The sequence below is a fragment of the Rousettus aegyptiacus genome, unplaced genomic scaffold, assembly GCF_014176215.1.
Source record: "Rousettus aegyptiacus isolate mRouAeg1 unplaced genomic scaffold, mRouAeg1.p scaffold_m13_p_2, whole genome shotgun sequence".
Lineage (NCBI taxonomy): Eukaryota > Metazoa > Chordata > Mammalia > Chiroptera > Pteropodidae > Rousettus > Rousettus aegyptiacus.
In genome coordinates, this window is record NW_023416295.1 from 127,683,646 (window position 1) to 127,691,994 (window position 8,349).

Consider the following 8,349-nt stretch of genomic DNA (forward strand, 5'->3'; position numbering starts at 1 on the left):
ACTTTGGGGCACTGCCTATCACCCACAACCCCCCACTACCTCCCCACTCACGTCCTACATTGTGAGCTCCTCCTACAGGAATTCAGCCAGTTCTGGGGAGACGACTGCTAGTGAGAGGGGGGCCAAGGGTGAGTAACGGTTCCCTTGGGGATCGGGGTGCCCATGACTAATCAATGAGAGAGTGAGAGAAGAAACTTACATTCCTTGACTTGTAGGGCAGCGGATGGAGGTAGGAGGTGGGGCAGGGGCAGACTGAGGCAAGGACAGCCAAGTAGGGACACAGAGAGGGAAGCAAGGCTGAGGTAGGGGTGGGGGTGGGGTGTCTCTCCAGCCCTGCTCTCTCCACAACCCAGGCTGAAAGAGAGGCAGGCCACAGGTAACCAAACACCTGGGTCCCTGCTTTGCTGGGCGCTTCCTATCCACGGAGCCTCTCCCATAGTTCATTTAAGCCTGAGCTACTGACCTTGAGTAGGCTGAGGAAGGGGCACATTGGTATCTCATTTGCTTCTTCATCCCTATTCCCACTCACTTCAAGGTCCCCATTCCCAGAAAACCCAGCTTGGAAAAACTCTGTGCCAGACTAGGAGCTGCACTAAGGACATAAGAACGGAAATGAGCTGGGAGCCAAGATGCTGGAGGGAGGAAGGAAGCCAGTCTGCTGCCACAAAGGAGTCAGGAAGGAGGGAGAACAAACATCCAAGTGCTTCCTGCCCACCCCCTTACCTGCCTCCCCACCTAACATTCCCCACCAACCTCCTTCAGTCTGTCCCAACGTCTCAGGGCCTTGGGAAGAGGGAGTAAAGAGGTGCAGAGACCCACTCTGGACACCCCGTAATGCTTCCAGCTCAGCGGCCTTAGTGATGGGCCATGGGCTACTCTCACAGCAGCCCCTGCATCCAGTGTTGGGGGGTCACCCCGACCTCAGCCAGTCCTGGAAGACCCTTGCCCCAGTGTCTCGTTCCTCTCTCTGTTCTGTAGCTTGCTTTCTCTGGTGCTCCAGTTATCTGTGGTTTAAAGAAGGCCATGGATTAGAGAAAGAATAGGGTGGTGCGGAGAGCAGGCAGCCCTCATCCCCTAGGAAGCACTCTCACCTCCCACTGCACTGTGAAGAGAGCGAGGCAATCACACCCTCATGTACACACACCAACTATGGCCTGCCCACCACTCCAGACATAGGTTGTTCCCCCACCCATGCTTTCATGCCCACCAACACAAGCATGTTCAGGTGTTTAGACCACACACACACACACACACACACACACACACACACACACACACACAGAGTTTTCCACTTCACATGAGCATTCACATCACACAGGATCTTTTCCCAGCTTAGCCAGCACAAATGGTGAACATTTATGTGCAGGGATAGAGAAACCTAGGCCAACTTGGGCCCAAAATCTATTCCAGCTTTGGCTCTGCCCCAGGCCTATGTCTTCTCTGCCTTTGCTCTTCCCCCAGGGCTTTCCCTGCAGAGCACAGCAGAGGTGAGGTGGCAGCACCTGAGGGTGCTCCATCCCCAAACCTGTTTCTTGTGAAACTCTGTTAGTTCTGTCTGGGTTTCTGGAACCCAGCCCCCTCCCTGAGGTGATCGCATGGAAAACATCCAGCTGTGGTTGCTTGGAGAGATGAGCTCAGCCAGTCTGAGTGGGGCTGGGGGCCTGGACTCAGCGTCAGACTTTCCACCTCGGACCTTACCCCTCCTCCCGCCCCCAAATACCACCCCAGGGACGCAGGAGCAGGAAAGGTGCCAAAGAGACTTCTGACGCAAACAGCTCAGTCCTGGACCAGTTTGGTGGAGGAGGGAGGACACTGAAAGAAATCTAGAAAAGAGCAACAAGGGAGATTGGCCTGCAGTCTGATGAGCGAGGAGGAAGTTGACCAGTTGACTTCAGAAATCCATACACAAGAGGTGAGATTAGCAAGGGCAGGGAACCAGAGACGGAAGAGTCAATTCGAGGACACAAAAATGGCAAAAGACACAGAAAGCTGGGTCCTAAATGGGAAGGGGGTGGGGAACAGACCAAGTAGCCTGCAAGCTTCCTGCCTACTCCAAACTGCCTCTGATTGGCCAGCAGGGAGTTCCTGGCCCAGTGGGAGGAAAGGATGTGTCCCCCCATTTCTGTCTATCTCCCACTCTCTATGACTTCACACCCCTGCCTCCTTCTCTTCACATTCCTCCCCTTCTATCTCCTCCTTTGATTTCCTTCTCTTTTCCTTTTTCCTTCCCTCTCTCCTATCATCCTTCCAGGATCCTCCTTCCTGCTTCTTCACCCCCTTCTTTTTCATTCTCCACTCATCGCTTCTGGTTCTCCCTCCCTAGTCACTCTGCCTTTTCTCTCTTTCTGAGGTCTCTCTCTGTCCACCTCTTTGATCTTATTTATGTCTCCATCTTAGCCCAATTCCCTCTCCTTCTACTCTCTTTTCATTCTCTCCCAGCATGGCCCACCGAGCTTTACACATAGTTATCACTCAAAAAATGTATAGTGAATTGGGTCAATGGCACTGACTATGTGCTTTGTGTAGTTCTAGGCACTTTAGAGTAGACAGATCTTTACTGATTAAAAGGTTGGAGCAATGGAAGGTTTTGAGCTGAGAAGTAACATCATCAGAGCCTTGATTTAAGAAGATTAAGTGGCCTGCAGTGAGTAGGGCAAATCATAAGAGGGACCCTCTTTCATTTCCTCTCTCCCTCTCTATTTGCCTCCTACTCTCCCTCATCTTCACAGGCTTCCCTACCTGACCACAACTTCTCTCTCCCTTCCATGAACCTCTCCCTCCTTGCTTCAGTTTTCCTTCCCTGCACCCCCATCTTCCCTTTCTCCTTTCACCCTCCACCCCTTTCCTAAAACATCTGTAAGCAATCGCTTGTGGGGGGTTGGCGGGGAGAGTTGAGCTCTTTTCCTAGCCAGCTGTGGGGGTGTGGCCAGCTGAGGCCGGCTTGGTGTGAGGGTGTGGCCTAAAGGAAATGCTGATCTCCAGGAGGTGGAAGCTTAGAGCTCCATGCCACCTTTCCCTCTCTTGTTACTCTGCTCTTCACCCAAACCCCAAACATCCCTTCTTCCCAGGTCAATCTCTATCACACATTCCTCCTCTAGCTTAGAGACCTGAGGGCCCTCACTCTACTACCCAGCTCCACAGTTCTGTCAGCTGAGACCCTCTAGCCAAGCCTACCTATATCAGAGACTGGGACAGGAAGGTCTCTGGCCTCTGAGCTGCTGGAAAGTTATTGAAAAAGCTTTAAGCCCAAAGGTCAGGAAGCCCCTCCCCTTGGCTTTTTCCCTGGGACTTTGAAGTCCAATCAAGGGTTGAGACCAGAGGTGAGTTAGGCTAGAGGTTCAAAGAGAATAACCCATTCAACTTTTGCTGCAGGTAAGGTGGGAAGCCCAATATATTTTTATAAATTAGACCCAAAAATAAACCACTTGTAAATTGTATACAACACTACCTTCTATTATAATAATAAATAGTTTCTCGTTAAGTCACAACCTTGGAGTCCAGGAGTTATTTAAGAATCTTTTAAGGCTTAGTTCCCTCCTCAAACTATAGCTGTGGAAGAAAGAGAGAGGGCTCCACATCGAAGGAGTTCTTCATATCACTGGCCTGAATCTCAGCCCCAACGACTTTCCATTTTACCCTTAAGGGCTAGCTGCTAGGGACACCTAGATCCCTTGCAGGGATCACTGTATACTCATTTACCTCCTAATTCAGCACTCCAACAGATTAGATCTCCCTGAGGAGAAGGGCAAGGGGTTGGACCTATTCTTAGCCCTGTACATGATCCCTGGAAAACAAATGTGCTCATTACAAGGTGATGATAGACGGGGAGTAATCTGCGGCCAAGGAAGGAGTGTGTGTGTTTGTTTGTGGGTGGAGGGGTAAGAAGTGCCAGAGGTCCAGAGAACTCAAGGTAACTCTTGGGGAAGACTTATGCCTTTTCATCAAAAGCAAGAAGGAGAGTATGCTGGCCCCCATCACCAACCTGATGCCGCATCAAATATATTATTATGTTAAGGACAAATGGCATACCTAGCATACACACACAGACACACACAGAGACACACACACACACACACACACACACACACACACACACACACACACACACACTGAATCCTACTTTATCAGAGATGCTGCCACCTCTACAGAGCCTGAAAGACATGAAGCTAGGAAAAGGAAAAGAGTGTGTCTAAGTTTGGGTGCAATTCCTGGCCTTCTTGCCCTCCTCAAGGCCCTTTCCAGTGCCCTAACTTCCTGTCTGAGATTGGTAATCCTTCCTAAGAGAGAACTAGAAATGGCAGGCAAACATGTGGGGGTGGGAAGGAGCGCCTGGCTCATCCTCAGTGCATGACAGCCCTAATCGGATGTGTATTGAGAATCCTGGTGCTCCAGGTCCCTCTCTGATGGGCTCCAGATGTGCTTACATCTGGGAAGGCCATCCCAGGAAACTGATGCTCCCGCCAGCTCCCACCCCGGATGGATCTCTCCTCCAGCTTCCAGGCCCTTGAGCCCAGAAGCTTCAAGCGCTCCTTTCCTCTCCAAAGGTAGGTACATGACAGCAAAGGGGAGAGAAAGAACAGAAAGTTATGGGAGTGGGGTAGATGAGCAAGTTAAATGAAGTCACTGTTTAGGACACCCCAGAGAATGTTATTTTTCTTTTAACTTCCTATCTGGCATTGCTACATTTTGCTGTAGTATTCTGTTGCTGAAAAAAAAAGAAAAAAGAAAAGAAAAATCGAAGAGGATTTGGAAGAGAAGGCATTAGCTGGGGTAGGGGAAATTCTTTCTCATTGATTCGTTTGTTTTGGACCCCTGGGTCTTATATTTTTTTACCTCTGTGTTCGCTTAGCCTTGCCCCTCTCTCATCAGCGCCCTTCCCCTAACCCTTGTCCCTCATTCCTCCCCAGCCCAGCCTAGCCTGGAAAAAACTCCCATTGATCCATCCCTACAGAGATATCTGGTCACAGTCTCAATCTTTAGGTTCAGAGTCCTACAGCACCAAGAGGACCCAAGCATCTTATCTGCCAGGCTTGGTCTCGTCACCCTAGCAAACATCCTTCATCAACCCCTCCTGTGCTGAGCAAAGTAGGGGTGGAAAGGGGAAGAGAGTCTGGGTTCATTTTAGATCTGGGACACGCAGGAGGAGTTTCTCCTGGGTCAGACAGGCAGTGGGGGTGGTAGATAGTGACTCACAGATGATGGAGCCATCAGTTCTCCTAGGCTGAGACCTTGAGTCAGGTCAGTGACAGAGCATGAGGGTTCAGATGGCCTGCTCCTGTACTTTCCCATTTCTGCCTCTTAGATGTATACACCCAGAGCAATATGCCAACTTGAGCAGGCTCTGAACCCAGACTCCTCAGATAACTGGATTCCTATTCACCTTCCAGAGATCCACTTGCAACTCCACAATCTTTATTAGTATCCCTCCTTCCTTTGCTCTTCCCATTCATCACTCCACCACAGCACAGGAGTGGAGCCTCGAGGCCAAAGCCGGAAGGCACAAACCAACAAGCCCCTCTGGTCCTTTCGTCCAGCGAGCTCTTCTCAATCTTTTTTGCATCATATCACATTAACATGATGTCCTCTGGCAAGAAGCCTCCAGCCTGGGGTCTGTAGAAGTCCCAGATCGCTACAGGCTGCAAGGGTTGAGAAGATTAATATGGTCTCAACACACCTATACCCCATTTGTGTGTGCTACCACACACCAGCTGGGAAGTTTTATCTAGTGAAGAAACCCAACCCAGTTTAGAGGGCTAAACTAACAACGCAGTGGGAAAAGCAACAGGCTTGGAATCTGTTAGCATTGAATCTGGATTCCACTTCTGTCCCTTTCTTTCTGTTGATCTTTGCTTAGTCACTTTACTCTCTGGGCCTCAGTTTGCTGACAGTAAAGTGAGGATTATAATATCTTCAATGCTGGATAGTTGGGAAGATTAAATGGGATAAAGAAAGGTTAAATGTCAACCCCCGGGGGCGGGAATACAGCGTATGCTAAATAAACCATTATTAATACTCCACCCTCCTCTCCCACCCTGTTGAAACCCAGCATGGCTCCTGGCTTTAGAACTTGCACCTCTATCCTGTCCATCTCAATGGAAATTCACTCTTCTGGTTCTAAAGCTCCAGCCTTCTGGGCAAGCAGGCTGGTGACGGCAGGAGCCTGGTGAGTGTTCTGCCTTTGCCCTTCACCCCTTCTGCCTCTCTGTCTAGCAGACCGTGATTAATAATAGTCCATCATCACAGCAAATCAAATCATTCCTACTGAGCAATGAAGGGACAGAGTGTGCAGGTGAGGTCAGATCTGAAAGAGAACACAGAGACACTTGAAGACACACAGGCTGAGTCAGAGACAAGCTGAGAGATATATAAGACAGAGAAAAAACTAAGAGGAGACAGACCTTTTCGAGTGCCATGGGATGAGAGAAGAAGGAATTGGGTTTAGAGTCAAAACACTTAGGTTCTAGACTAACCACTAACTAGCTAGCTAAGTGACCTTGGACAAGTCATTTAAACTCTCTACACCCATTTCCTCTTTTGAAGAAGAGGAACCCCTGCTGGCAGACCTTCTAGGCCAGCTTTCAGACCTGGAGGGCTATGCTGAAGCAGCTCCAACTAGAAGGGGACCCCAAGTTCAACCCTGACATGGAGCGGAAGAAGGGAGGGCCAGGCACAGGCAGGCATGATGAGAGGGAAGGCAGGAGGTGTTGGGGCCACTGGGAGAGGACTTATAAGGGCAGAGAGAGCCAAGAGAGGAGGGATATTGGGGAGAGTAGAAAAGCCAGCCAGAGAATGACTAAGGGGCTCCCGGTGTAAACAGGAGCAGGGAATGGACAGGGAGGGGGCCTGTTTGAGTTGGCCAAGGCTGAGTGGGGGTGGGGTGGAGTGGAGAGAAGGACTGGAGCAGGACACTATGTCCCCTGTCCCCCCACCAAGGCTCCTGGGAGGAGCTGAGTCACACACCTCCTCCCTATACTCCTCCCCACTCCACCCCAAGCTCCCAAATCCTGGGAAAGTCTAAAGAGCTTGTGCCTGGGCTGAAAAAGGCGAGAGCTGTATTCACACACATGTGCTTTGCTGTGTTATACAGCAGTCAGGTCTCAGCCTCTCTCCTCCCAAGGGGGGTTCTTAGCCCTTGGCTTGAGTAATTTTCACCTAGAGGTTACCTTTGCGGCAGTGCTGTGCTTAAGATCCTGACCCAGAGATTCTTTGGGTTCCTCACCTAAGAAAGGGTAGGACCTGCAGTATGTGAAAGTGGGATAGAGGCCAGCATCACCCCACAGTCTGACCAGCTGGCTTCTCCTTTGGTCTGCAGCTGGCTTGGGAGAGGGGCTTTAAAAAGAAAAAAAAAAAAACCAGCTGGGTGATTTGGGACAGGAAGTAAGAAACCCATGGTGAAGGAAAAAAGCATTGTCTGGGCACTTTTATTCCGAATCCCTGAGGCCAAAATGGTGCAGGGGATGGGGGAAGAGAGGAGGCAGGGTTTGATTTGGGGGAATATCATTCCGGAAGGAAAGGGGTCCTGGAGAAAAAAAAAGCAGGTAGGGTGCTGGAAAGATAGCGAAGTTAGGAGCGAATCCTGGCCCGTAGGTCCCCCTCCCCCAGACTAAGATAAAGACTAGAATCCTGAAAGGTGATCTCATTACAGAGAGCCAGGGCTGGAGGAAGGGGTGGGCAGAAGCTCATTGCCATCCCTTGCTACAGGGTCCCTTTTTATCCATGAGGGTCTGGGGAGAATGGATAGCCCCTTTGCAAGACATCACCATCACCACCATTACCACCACCACTACCCCACCCCATGCTACAATTCTCTAGATTTGTAGGAATCACACCAGTTCCATCAAGAAGAACCTGAGGGGCCAAAGCACTCTGCTCCCTACCACTCCCAGGCTCTTGGTCAACTGCCAAATTCTAGGAAGGGGTTCAACAGAGGTTTCCATACCTTACAACTAAGAAGGGGTGACCTGGAACAGAATTCTCCAGGTGAGTGACCCCAAACTCCTGGGTTTTCAATTCTAGCAGCTTGGGGTGGGGGGCAGAGGAATTTAAGGAGCCTGTGGAGGACCTCCATCAGATCAGGATGACTGGGAGTGCTCTGTACCTCAATTCCAAAGTCCCAAATCCAGCTGGCAGGAACCCAGGCACCCGGTGGCCCCAGAAGACAAGGGGGAATCCCAATTGGCCAGATGCCAGAGGTGTCTCCTGTCTCTTTCAACTCAAAAGTCTCCACCCTGAAGAAGTGAGGGAGACTCCACACACTCATACAGGCTCCCTCCGCCCGCCAGAGGTGATTCCTTTCCTCATTAGGAAATCCTCCGCTCCCTTTTTCCGACTCCTTTTCCGAGCGTTTAC

At 50.5% G+C, this 8,349-nt stretch overlaps 1 long non-coding RNA gene across 1 annotated transcript; it reads left to right on the top strand.

Moving 5' to 3' along the window:
- Positions 1–1,862: 1,862 nt before the first annotated feature.
- On the top strand, positions 1,863–7,974 carry LOC118613863. Its single transcript, XR_004955980.1, has 5 exons — positions 1,863–1,912; positions 4,393–4,544; positions 4,696–4,770; positions 6,047–6,163; positions 7,813–7,974. It is a non-coding gene; the product is annotated as an uncharacterized LOC118613863 (long non-coding RNA).
- The last annotated feature ends 375 nt before the right edge of the window (positions 7,975–8,349 follow it).